At 47.2% G+C, this 12629-nt stretch overlaps 2 protein-coding genes across 3 annotated transcripts in view; both read left to right on the forward strand.

The window, feature by feature from the left end:
- LOC149339943 (acetylcholinesterase-like) overlaps nt 1–12629 on the forward strand; it is a 113992-nt gene that overhangs the window by 91050 nt on the left and 10313 nt on the right. The gene's annotated exons all lie outside the window — the stretch shown is intronic.
- Nucleotides 1–12629, forward strand: part of LOC149339944 (acetylcholinesterase-1-like) — a 245475-nt gene that overhangs the window by 90511 nt on the left and 142335 nt on the right. The window lies entirely within an intron of this gene.

Consider the following 12629-nt stretch of genomic DNA (forward strand, 5'->3'; position numbering starts at 1 on the left):
AATCGTTAGCATATTATGAATCTTGTATTTACTAAAACATTTCATTTCCTAATTTCTGTGCCTGATTCACGTAGTCAGCCATTGTAGCAGGCGAAAATACTCAATGTTCGTAAAATCAGGCAAATGATTCCGATTGTTCCGCGCTGTCGATTTCACAGCATGCATTCCGAGTGAACGTTCTTGGCGCTTGGAGCGTTAAAACAATAGCTACAACAGAGGTAAAATAAAATAATAGAAGAAGTTTACCTCCAACTGAGGACATCTGGGACGCGCCGTAGACTGCAATGAATGAATTAAAGGGGATTATTGAGAGCGCAGTTGATGGAAGTTGGTTTTATTATTCTTGTCTTAACTATCTCACTATACATACACATATATGATTGTACACCTTGGCTCAAGCATTCGAAATACTGCCGAACTGGGGTGAAATGTACGCCGATGAGCGAATCGGAACTCCCCTGGGCTGTCGCGAACTGCATTTGCAGTGACAATTTGAGCCAATGTTTCTAACAACCACAACACCTAACAACGAGGCATAGCTTTGTAATGTTACGTGCGAATGCAGTTCAAGATGGAAGTTCAAAATAAGTGAGCGACCTCGTCCGTATAGCGAGGGTATTGCTTACTCTCGACCACAGAGGCTTGGGTGTCATCACATCGAGGTGACGGCAGGAAGCCGATAGAGAGGCAAGCATGCTCGCGTAGGACCTGAAGCTACGTGTTCATTAAACGAACTGGTGCCCTTAGAAGAAAATATCGGTGGCGTCGTTAGCGGTACCGTGCACTGAGCAGTCTACGGGACCAGAATGGGCATCGCTGTCGGTCGAACTTGACCGTGAGCTTCATACAAATCGCCAAAACACCGCGACCCATCAACATCATGGAAGCTGCCGCACGTGACCAAAATCACTGATCGCGCCCAGCGTGGCTAGCAGAACGGCGGCGAAAAAACAAGTTGCACAGAAAGACGAACCGCCGCGGCAATGCCCCTCTGTCGAAGCAGTACTCTATATTAAGGCAACCCACGCAGAACTGCATAAAGTGGTGCTTGTGAAGAGGCCCCCCTTTTTTTTGCTTGTGAATTGATTTCGTCCCACCTGGCGAACATCAAAGCCATGACGGGTCTGAGAGACCGGGCCGGCGTCCTTTCCAAGCACTTCTCGTGGTAAGATGAGTTATAAATGCGATGCGTTTCTGGCGTTTCTATGGCGTCTTATAACGCGCCACAGGAAAGACATGAGAGAGGAAGACGTGTCTTATACAAGCATTTCTCATCTGCAGAATCGCATACGGCCTCCCAAACCATGAACTCACGAAAGAGTTTGAACAGGTCAACACTATCGTTCGCAAACGGTTCTCGGCCTTACTACCAACACCTCGACCGATTAACAGAACTTGAAGTCCGCAACACCTTGAATGAGATCAGAGACATCCATGGTCTTAGCATCGCAGAACGCCAGACTCCAAAAAAACACCACCGGGAGAGACATTCGTCAACGCATCGGTACACCAGGAGATTTACGAGAGCTCCTACTAAACATTTCCCTTCCTGCAAACGTAATAGGACAGACAACGGTGGCTCCGCTCCCTAACCATATGCATCAAATAGTCCACAAAGGCGCATGCGCGGCTAGGGTCGCTCTTCTACGCTGGCGTCTAGATTCGGACCCGAAGCAATTCATATAGATTTAGCGGTATACCCCGGACCCAGCATCTTCGTCGCGGTCGCGCTCAACCAGAATTTGCGAGTACTGACAAGTGCTTTACTCTGGGTTAGAGATCCTGCCGCTCCGGAAGCCTCCGCCGTCGTCCTCGGCATAAGTCATACATGTATTGTTATCTAGCGGATAAATCATCCAATATATTAGCTTATTCGAAGCCAGCTTCTCATTATTATACGGTAGGATGAGTTCCACTAACAACGGCGGCCCTACTCATATCGTCGGGCCTTTCACCCGGTGGTGGTGGGGGCGTTGTAGGTGGTGGCGTAAATGTACAGGTGGGATTAGCTTTACAGAGGTCTGTGGCCTGTCGGCAACTGCGCCGCCGAGTCACTGATTTAAGAGATTGCGTCCCTACCACTGACCCATAAGACCACTGTCCTCTAAAAACTTCAGCAGTGATCGTGACCCTAATCGTCACCCAGTTCACGAGCCCTCTTCAGGCTCCCGAGTCCTCCTCAGGCTTTGCAGGAGTGCCTCAATGAGGCGGCGAATGATCTAGCTCGCGAGCTAACAAACCGAGCTGATCCTTACACGTATCTCACACCTCTACCACCAAACTATAGTCAACGGTTAGAAATCCTGAGATTGAACGAATTTTAGGATATGTCGCCCTTCTCATATTAAACTCAAATCAGAAGCCTGATTTTGGAGGTGAATGCCAACCAACACCTTCGCTAACCTGCACTTCACAGCCTCATATACCCTTCCAGAGCGCCGTGACTCTTCCAACATTTTAAAATGCAGTAAAGTCTTATCTCTTTCTCTTATAAGAAGCGAATGCTGCAAAACAAGGGCACCGCTGCATGTCCCTCTATCACTGCCACCCTTTTACCCTTTTGTAGAATACCGCGTCGTTTAATGGGGAAGCGAAACAATTCCCCCTGAAATATTTACTCAACAAGAACCCATGACCGATGTCTATGCTGAAGTGCTCAGTTCCCTTCTGCTTTTCTAGTCTTCTAGCACTTCATTAAGGATACATCACCGATACCTACGTACAGAAGGAAAAACACTTGTCTATAACACGTTCTGGGCGTGTTTAGGGCTGAGCACGCGATATCTAGCCATAAAATTTGTTTGAAAATGGTCTGGATGTAAGCATGTGAATTTAAACTAATAGGATTTCATCTTCATTTTTGCGTTCCTGCATGGTCCCAGTGGTTTTGGCAGGTGGGAACTAGACAGGTGTTTTGCCATCTGTACCATCTCTTGCAAAAATTTATAGTCCACCGCGCAGTTCTTCAAACGGCACAAAACCTCCACATTTTTATCAATATTTGAATCCCTCTCTTTAAATGTAATAATATAATAACAAGTTTATCCGACCATAATTGTCAAACATATAATTAACACTTATTACTGCCTTGCTGAAGCAGACAATTCTTGTCTTCTCAAGGAAGTTTTTTCGAAGTGTCAGCCACTGAGAAAAATATTGTCCTGGCGAAATTTCTGCTCAACATATTTGTGTGCCTCTGCTTGCAGACACGCCAATTTATTTGATGTGATTCGTGGCCAAGGTAATCGTTCGTGATCCCAATGATTATTAGCTGCTAACGCTTACCTCATTTATTCAGAGAAATGCCGCGAGGACCTCACATGTTCACGAACACCGCGCGAATATTCCTCAACAAAAAATATTGTGGATATGGTTGTCCAGCGTCAATAAACAGCCACATTCACAAATCATTTGTTCATCATACGCGCCTTCGAGGCTGTAATTTGCCATGATCAAACTAACGTGCGTTTGCCGATCGATAGAATCTTTCTTTTGTAAGTAATTTTTTATATATTACAGATGCTGGACAGAAGGTTGAAAAACGTAGTGAGCTAATTGATATTCTAAGATTTTAGTAAAGGAACACTGAAGAGAAATTAAAGCAGGCCTCTGCCGATGAATTACCGCATTATAATCACAAAACACTACTTTCACTGGAAACTCAGTTTCTATAACCTAGAAAAGCAAAAAATGTACAGGTGCTGCCATCTCTAGCCGCTTTCGCAAATGCACTACAACGACGCCCCACCCCCCCTCTGGATCCATGAGGTTAGGATATATTGTCATTAATTTCCAAACGATGATCACGGAGTAGTGTTCTGTCTTTACTTCATGAGTTTCAATGAAGGAGCTTTTGAAATGCTTGACTTTAAAATCTAAATTTCTCCTCAACAGATGGATCTTTTTGCTACTCTAAAAACATCAACATGACCAGACAGGTGCACACAGTCATTTTTAACAAAGGAGAAAAATTGAGAGTACTTTTCGTCACTGTTCTTTTGATTCTATCTGCAACTCGGCACTTCTCGGGCCAGAAATTTCACCAACTGGTATAGCCTAGTTTACGAGGCTGCGCCGGTGTCCCATCTGCAAATTTTTAGCTTCTTAGGGCCTGTTTTAGCGCTATTCCCTCTTCGCTCACTTTGTCGTGAACCAATCCCGAATGGTATGACAAGCCAGTCTTGTTGCACGCTTAGCTGCGGACGTTAAAACTTGGATGATGAACTCGCGCAAGTCACCCCAGCAAAGCTCATGGATTGGGTACTCTGCCTGTGCACTCACCGCTCTGGTCCATTGTCGCGGTGAGAGAAGGTCTTCGTGCAAGAAGAAAGGAACGGCAGGAGCAAGGTTTCACTCGTAGACGGCGTTCGCTCAACGCATACGGCTCCCCAGACCGTCCCGGGCAGAAAGAAAACTGCTCGTGCAGGCAGGGGCGCGAGGGTCTTCTTCTTCGTCCTTGGCGCTTTTGTGAGCGCGGGACGTTCTCAGAGAGAGAATGAAAAAAAAAAAACCCCGACTATGTCTTCGTATAACTAGCAGCTCTTTACGACGGGAATAGCACAAAAGGAAGATGTTGAAGTAGTGCAAAGACTTTGAACGAAAATTGCCGATGCACACGCGATAATTTTTGTGAACCTGCTGCAGAAATGAGTTTCTAACGATTGCGTACAGAGGTCTCTACGTTCTGTCGAAGCTATTTTATTCGTCTTCACCGACCACTCCTCCCTCTTCCTCTAAATTGACCTCCTAGATACCGTCCTCTACTGCTTACGCGACCATGTCAACTTTGCACACCATAGAGTTTCTCAAAATACCGTAGAGAGAAAGTGGCGCCACCACCTGTGCGAGTTCTTAAAGAGCCCTCCATCAACCGTGGTAATGCCGGGAAGATGTAGTTTCATGTTTGGTTTGGCTAATGTTGGCTAGAAAACTGAAGGACACACTGAAGCTCGTCCTTAAGGGTATGATGCGATAGCGGTAATGAGTTCATGCCCATATATGTGGAATTGGTCATTCTCAACTTTACATCCACAAGTCCCTGGTAGTCCTCAAAACACTCCTTGTGTAATGGTGCAGCCGTTAAGGAATGCGCCAGTGCCTTCCGATGGCAGGTGCTGCCACTGGTGGGGCTTGTGCGACCCAAGTTCCTCTTCCCGAGCATCCTCTCGAGCTCAATTATTAAACTGCCCCCTGCCACGGTGGTCAATTGGCTCACAATCTGGTGGGCAGGTTGTGAAGACGCCACAAGGTCACGTGACCTAGATGGCCAGCCTAGGTTGCTTCTCCGGGGTGTGGCCAACTGGGCCACCCTACGCCACCATACTCTTCGCAGCGCCAACGATTCAAGGGTCTGGCGGTGAACGTAAGCGAGAGTGGCGCGTTTTGTCTCCGCACACAATCAAATGTCCGTGAAGACTTTTCCATGGTGCGTGTGTGTGCTGCGAGGGTGGCTATCTGTTCCTGATGTTACTCGCGGTGTTGGCGGCGCTTGACGGCGGCACTGACAGCGTGCACTGCATCTTGGTGAGGTTGAAGCATGTGGCTTCATAACAAGCCTTCGCGGGGATTCTTGTTTCAGTCAGTAGGCCGCCAACGCGACTGCTTATTCTCTTAAAGAGATGTAGCTGTTCTTTCCAGGTGGGCTTAAGTTGCTTAATCCATTCCCGTGCGCCGTCTTTCTCGTGTAGCGGGACTCCTTAAAAACGGATCCAGCAGTCGGGGGATCGGTTAATGAGTTGCTTGCCTAGAGTGAGGCGTATTTAGTCCCGGTTGTGTTCGATGCCACCGACAACTAGGCACTTCGTTTTCCCTGCGGGAAGCTACATACTGCACGCACGCAGGCACCAATCTAGTACGTCTAAAGCGCGTTGCATGGCGGCGATGGTGGCATTGTTTCCGAGTTCATTGGAACGAGGGTCTAACCAGACTGATGTCTTCTATGTATATCGTAAGTTGAATATGTGGAATGACGTGCAGTTCTTTCGCAGTCGTTCGCATGACAAGGTTGAGCAAAGTCGGCGAAAGGATGGCCGCTTGGGAAGCCCCTCGGGCGTTTAAGAACATGAGTGGATGTATAGCGCAGCAGCTTATTTCGGGTACACATGCATTTTTTTTAAGGAACCCCTCTACTGCGTTAACGATGCATGTACCGGCACCACTTTCTTCAAGGGCTTCGATTACAGCAGAATGCTCTACGGTGCCGAAATCCTTCATGAGGTCAACAGTAACCAGAAGGCCGATTACCTTGTTTGTACCATGGCGTTTAGTACCCACGAAGTTTCGGAGTAGGTAGAGCCTGTCGTGAGTACACCGGCCAAAATTAAAGCCGGCCTGCGCGCCGACGTAGTAGGATCCGGTTCTTCCCTCTTCCTGTGTGTAAGTGAGCCTACACAGAATCAGTCGCTATAGGAGTTTGCAAAAAATGGGGAGTTAATGAAATCGGGCGAAGATTCTGGCCTCTGGCCTCTTGCCTGGCTCGGTAATGGGATAAACAACTGAATAGTTCCAGTCGTCTGGTAAATTTCCTGTAGCCCACACTGAGATAAGAACGTTCAGGAGCTATTGCCTCTCGGTTTCGTCCAGGTTGCGTAGCATACGCCCTTTGATGCAGTCCTTGCCCGGGGCGCTCTTGTCATTGACTGAGCACAGCGCTAATTACAATTCTCGCATCGTCCGTAATCGCTCGGTTTTTGCGGCTCGTAGAGTCTCGGGCCTGGTGGCCTTGATGGTTGGGAGGAAAAGCGCTGAGCCGCCTCATGTTCAAACTGCTCGCGAATAAAGTCCCTGGTGAGCTGGATATTACGTGATGCTCTAGGTGTCTTGGTCTTGCCCGCCAGTGCTGTGCGGTTGAATCAGAACTTATCGAAGGCCGTTCCTCTTGTCGAATGTAGTAGTCCAAACACCTGGAACGTGACAGCTTTATAGCATACTGCCGAGCCTGCGCTGTCTTGCGGCGAACGCGCACCAAGTCTTTATAGCGTTTGTAGTTAGAAAGGTGGTGGTGGTGGTGTAGCACTTTTATTAAAACAGCCTTTATGTTAGGCGTTTAATAGGTCCTGGGCCAAAGTTACGAGGGCATGCTGCAGTTTTATATCCAGGGAGGCGAGCCAGATGGGCCACGGTGGGGGTTGGGGGAAAGGATAGGCGGGGGACTGCAAAGCTGAGTGGCACTGTGTATGGCAGTTTAGAAAGGTAGATCCGACGAATGCGCTGTCAGGCTTCCCCGAGGTTGGTCAGGTGCTTGTCGGAGATAGGGTCCTGCTCAGAAACCGCTAAGTTGGTTTTGTTTTATTAGTATTTAACGTCCCAAAGCAACTCAGGCTATGAGGGACGCCGTAGTGAAGGGCTCCGGAAATTTCGACCACCTGGGGTTCTTTAACGTGCACTCATATCGCACAGTACATGGACCTCTAGAATTTCGCCTTCATCGAAATTGGGCCGCCGCGGCCGGGATCGAACGCGCGTCTTTCGGGTCAGCAGCCGAGCGCCGTAACCACTGAGCCACCGCGGCGGGTCGGCAACCTCCAAGTAACACGTGACAGATTCTGCTGCTCTCATTATTTTCGTTGTATGGGGACGGTGGATTCATAACTGACGATGACCTGTAAAAAGGCGTCCCAATCGATAGTTTGCGTCGGGCGGCTACGCTCAGCGCTCGCTCTGGTCGATAAGGTCAGCCATATGGGATAGTGGTAAAAGCCCATAGGATCGTAGCCGCACCGAGCCCGAGTCGGCCCAGGTTAAGTTGGGGATGATGTCGCGCTGACCCTCAAGAATTTGATGCCTTGTCGGATAGTTGAGGTCGTTTGTGAGCTTGAGATGTTCGAGCTCTGTTGCCTCTTGAAGTCACAAACTGCGAGCGTCGGCTGAGAAATAGCCCCAGTTCAGGGGGCGAACATCGCCTGCTACAAGAACGCCATCCTTCGGATAACGTTGCCGCAAGTCCATCATTCACTGAAAAATTGCCTGGTGCGGCGGTCGTGTCGACAACAGCTCGGTCGAGGCCTTGCGTAGTAGAAAACAAGGATGATCTGGACTGCAGCTACTTCTTGTAAGGGGTCGCAGTAGGAGGAGGAGGAGGAGGAAGAAGAGGAAAGGCAGGGAGGTTAACAGGAGGAATAATCGATTTGCTACCCTACACGGGGGGAAAGGGGTGAGGGGATAAAAAAATGAAAGAGAAAGCGGAGTAACAGAAAATTGAAGTCACTCTAAAAAGCCAGTGTTCGGTGAAGTCACAACCTATCTTGAAGGCCAGAAGACCGCAAGAAGTTTAGCAGTGCCTTGGAGGCCTTCACCGCCGACGATCGCCGTGGCCAGTGGCCACGTCGTGATGGGCCTGCGGAAGGTCCTTACGTACAAACACTGAAGCTAATTAAGAAGAACTTCTTGTTGGGCGAGTTGGTGCATACTGTTGTAGGTACGAATTGCGCACACAAGACACACACAGGAAGAAACACGAGGGAGACTGAAAGAGCGCAAACTATCAACTGGTGTTGATAGCATAAGCATAAGCATAAGCATAATTTCGACTACACGTGAACGGTCCTGAGAACGGCCCGATGTCTCTATGTCCATGCTCTATGGTCAGTTGGAAGTACCCGTTGTAGCCCGTGATGAGCGGGTCAGTTCCCCGCGTCTTATCAGCGCAAAAACATTCATACACTCACTAACACCAACCAAGTATCTTTTCATCGTACGTACTACGTTCACTGTACTTGCGGTCTTGTGCCATTGCTTGGCAACCCGAGTTACTTCCCGAGCTTACCGGAGTTACTAGCGTACGTTCGAGTAGTAACTCGGGTGGTTCAGAGGAGCGTCGCGCCAGCTGCGCAAAAGGTTGCTCGGGGAGAGGGACATGGGTCGCACAATCCTTACCGGTGGCTAGGAGAAGAACAGCCACTTGAAGGTGCAGTGGCGCGCGGCTTAATCGCTGCGCCACTGTGCTGGTAGTGATATGAGTACTGGCCACCATATATGAAGGTTAAGTAGAAAACAGCCAATTCTGCATATGTGTGCATTAACCCGCTAAAGCTGTCGCGTCACTTCAGGGGAAGCTTATGTGTTCCCTCCAATTGAAGAATGAACACCTGCTTTCACCCGTCTACTCGGTTTAACTACGTTAAACATTTACCAACTTTTATACTCATGCCCCAAATCTGGTTCCTGCATAATATCGTTCTTAACTCAAACCTGCAAAACAAACATATTAAACCTTTCATTTGGCGCATAATGGCCTTAGTTACTTATGTGCCGTCAAACCAAACACAACATTCCAAGCCTCGGACAGGCAAATATTATTTGATTGCAGTTTGTACTATACCGTTCGGAATGTTTATGCGTGCCCTCAAGCTAAAACATCCGCGATAGTTCGTACTGAAAAACAAACCGTATTCTCTCGCTGTTTTCTGCATTGGCCCTTGTCCTGCTCTCTGGGCTTGTCTGGGTTGTTATTTTTCTTTCTTTACCAGAGTCCGAGGTAGCGAACCAGGAAAGATACCGCTAATGCATTAGCGTTCATTTCAGTGCTTAGCGGCTAGACATTCGATTGCCCCTGTGAAAGGTTGCGCAGATAAAATAACAGCTACAGCTTCAGTACATCGACAACTTGCTTCTTTCGAAACTAAAAACGCATTCCTTTACTGATATCTGATGTAGGCTCCCATAAGTGAGCAACTACACGGCTGCGCGACCTTCCTGTAAGCGCCGTGCCCAGGCGTTAGTAACTGTTCTGTGTTTATAGACAGCGCAAGTTTAGGCTCTGCTAATGATCCCATCGCCGGAGTCACGGCCACCGAAGCGCGAAAAATGATCGCATCAGTGGCTGCAAGAACAATTGCGCAAGCGTTGCGTTCCGTAGCTCTGTTGCGTCTAGGTTATTTTCTTTTGTTTTGTGCCCTTCGTTTGCTTGTACAGCAGCTGCTGTCGTGCGATGCCTTAAGTAATGTGGGGGCTCAAGGCTGCAATGAAGTAGCAAAGGGTGCTCTTCGACCACCTACATAATGGAGTCAATTTATGAGTGTGAAGCAAAAGTGGCGGCTTCACTGCGGTCCACAGCCTCTCCAAAGGTTTTGTGCGAAAGCACTGCTTCACTAGCAAACCTGAGAGAGCCGATAGGTCTCTGAAGCCTCTCGGCCTCTGACCCTTCGCCTTTGACCCTTCGCATTCGACCATTGGCCTTTGATCCTTGAACTTTCAGATGAAATGACGGATACGCTGTGGCTAGGGGTTGGTCACTTAGTACAAAAGTTATAAAAAATTGTTTTGTCTACGGTGATGCTAACGTAGTGGTCACGTGGTATGAAAATTGTCTTATAGCATGTGGATACTGAAGCAGTCACGTGTTATTAACGTTGAAGTACTATGCTGCTACTTGAATGGTCACGTAATGTAACAATTCCAATGGGCATTGTGTGGTCACGTGATATGGAAGTTGCTTGGTCGTGAGGTTTGCTTTCGCACAATATTTCGTGCTTAGCAATGCAAAACCGCCGGCCATTTTTTTTCTAGCCGTGTCGGCTGCCGTTATGAACTTCGCTAAAAAACGCGCGAAGTTCAAAACGCGGCAATAATGACCTTTTAGAACACCTGATTCTAACCGCTACCATGATGGCCGTTATTACAATAAAACTGAAACATAGAGAACATGCCTACAATGCCTTTTAGATCATGAATTTCTTTAAACAGATTGCATTGCTGGTTTAAGGCAGTGAGTAGTAAATTTTGCATCTCTTCGATATTCAATCATCCTTGACTTACTATCGGCCAACATCTCATCGCCTCATCGACATGAGCTGAAGAAACCCGTGAAAGGCATGTGTCTTGAAGAGGAATATATGAACACTTTGTATGCCTTGCGGATTTTGTTTTTTCTCTTCATAAATAAAATGTGTATTGCAATTTATAAAAATGCATTTCAAGTATAATTCCCAGTGCTATTTATTTTATGGATTTGTTGTTTTCTATAATAAACATAAGCTTACACTGAATATTGCTGCTAATTCCATTTATTGCGTGTCTGTTTCTATTTCACCGTTAGTTTCCATATATGTTTAGTATTATGCACTGGAATCTGCAGTTTTGTTGGGAATTTTCTTTTTTTCGATAATTATAAGTAGCTGCCACTACTGTGAAAGGTGGGATGGCTCCCGCCGATGGGAAACTGCCTCCAGCTTTTTTACATAGGAAATATCTAATTTTTTGCCAAGTAAATAAATGCAACAGCTATTACAGTCAGCCTTCTTGAGCATGCTACTAGCGGCACTATGGTAGCGACGCGACGGGTGGGGACCGCTTCCTCTCCGCACTTTGCGACCTCGGCAGACATAGCTCCGCCGAACCGGCTTTCAAAAAATGCCAGGCTTCCATGGAGGCGATCGGAATGCAGGCTATGTTCGAGCTGTGCTGTGACTCACAGTATTGTTTCTAGGGGAATGAGGCAACCGTAACGGGCCCCCCGTTTCGGTTTCTTTCATGGAATGAAATGGAACCTCTGCGGTTGATGCCCTTGAAAAAGCGCCTTGCGCAGTCTGACTGCTAATTCAGAAGCACGCTCCTCTGACAAAAGATCTGTACAGGGATCGTGAAAGAAAAAAAAATGGAAAAGGACATGTTCTGAGAAGGTATTTGCCGGTCTGGAATGTTCTCAGTACCGCTCAACGTGTTTCGCGAGACGGGCTGCAGAAAAGAGGCTGTGAATGTTTTTTTTTTTTTTTTTCAGTACATGGATGATGCTATATGGACGCCAGCCTATGCAAGGGTCGATAAATAAAAACGCTCAGTTGCTTTCATTAGTGTCATAATTAGGTTCAGCTTGTGCCAAAGAGGTTTTGTCAAATTTAGTGCCTATTTGAAAGAACGTCGTGAACAGACTCCTCCTCAGCCGCACGAGGTTGTGGAAACAGCGCGGAGTCTAACAGCTGTAACAACAGTCAGAGACTACAATAGTAACAGTAGCGATAGTAATAACAATATTTGCTTCCACAAAACTAAGAAGCACATTGAAAAACTGCGCCTTGCCTAAGCTGCACTATGATTAAAGAAAACAAAACAAAACTCTATAACTTCTCGATATGTCTCATGGGCAGGATTAAAATCTTAAATTGTTCTTTTGCGTAATACGCCGCAAGATAAAAAAGAACAGCATTTGCACTGCAAAACCTTCTAGTTTACTTACGAGCAGAATGGCGTTCTCTAGCATATAACTGAGAGTTATAGAATAGCGCGTACAGTTCGTGCAATGCTAAAGCACTCTAATACGTATACGAGGCATAAAATGTCGTGCAATAGTTGGCCCGTTATTACTGCCCTACTCCTACCGCACAAGAGCCGGATGGGACGTCGATGTAATATCCGCGTTTGATTCAAATTTACTGCGCGAGCTCCATTACTGACGTGGTTTTAGGTTTTCGGCGCAATAGACATCCGCGGCACCTGCAGCGAGCAGTCAGTTGCAGAAGAAAAATACGAATACGTTTGGGCAACTTTGGGAGCTAGTGCTGCAGAGTGCATTCCCGCTGGTCTCCTATAAACAGCCATGTACTTACAGCTGTATAATTGTTTTGTAATAATCCGACAGCGTCGACCATTCAGTTGTTCAGTGCCGCAGTGGCGAAACGAACTAGATTACTAGC

This window comes from Amblyomma mixtum, chromosome 6, assembly GCF_055824585.1.
Source record: "Amblyomma mixtum isolate Tamu chromosome 6, ASM5582458v1, whole genome shotgun sequence".
NCBI lineage: Eukaryota > Metazoa > Arthropoda > Arachnida > Ixodida > Ixodidae > Amblyomma > Amblyomma mixtum.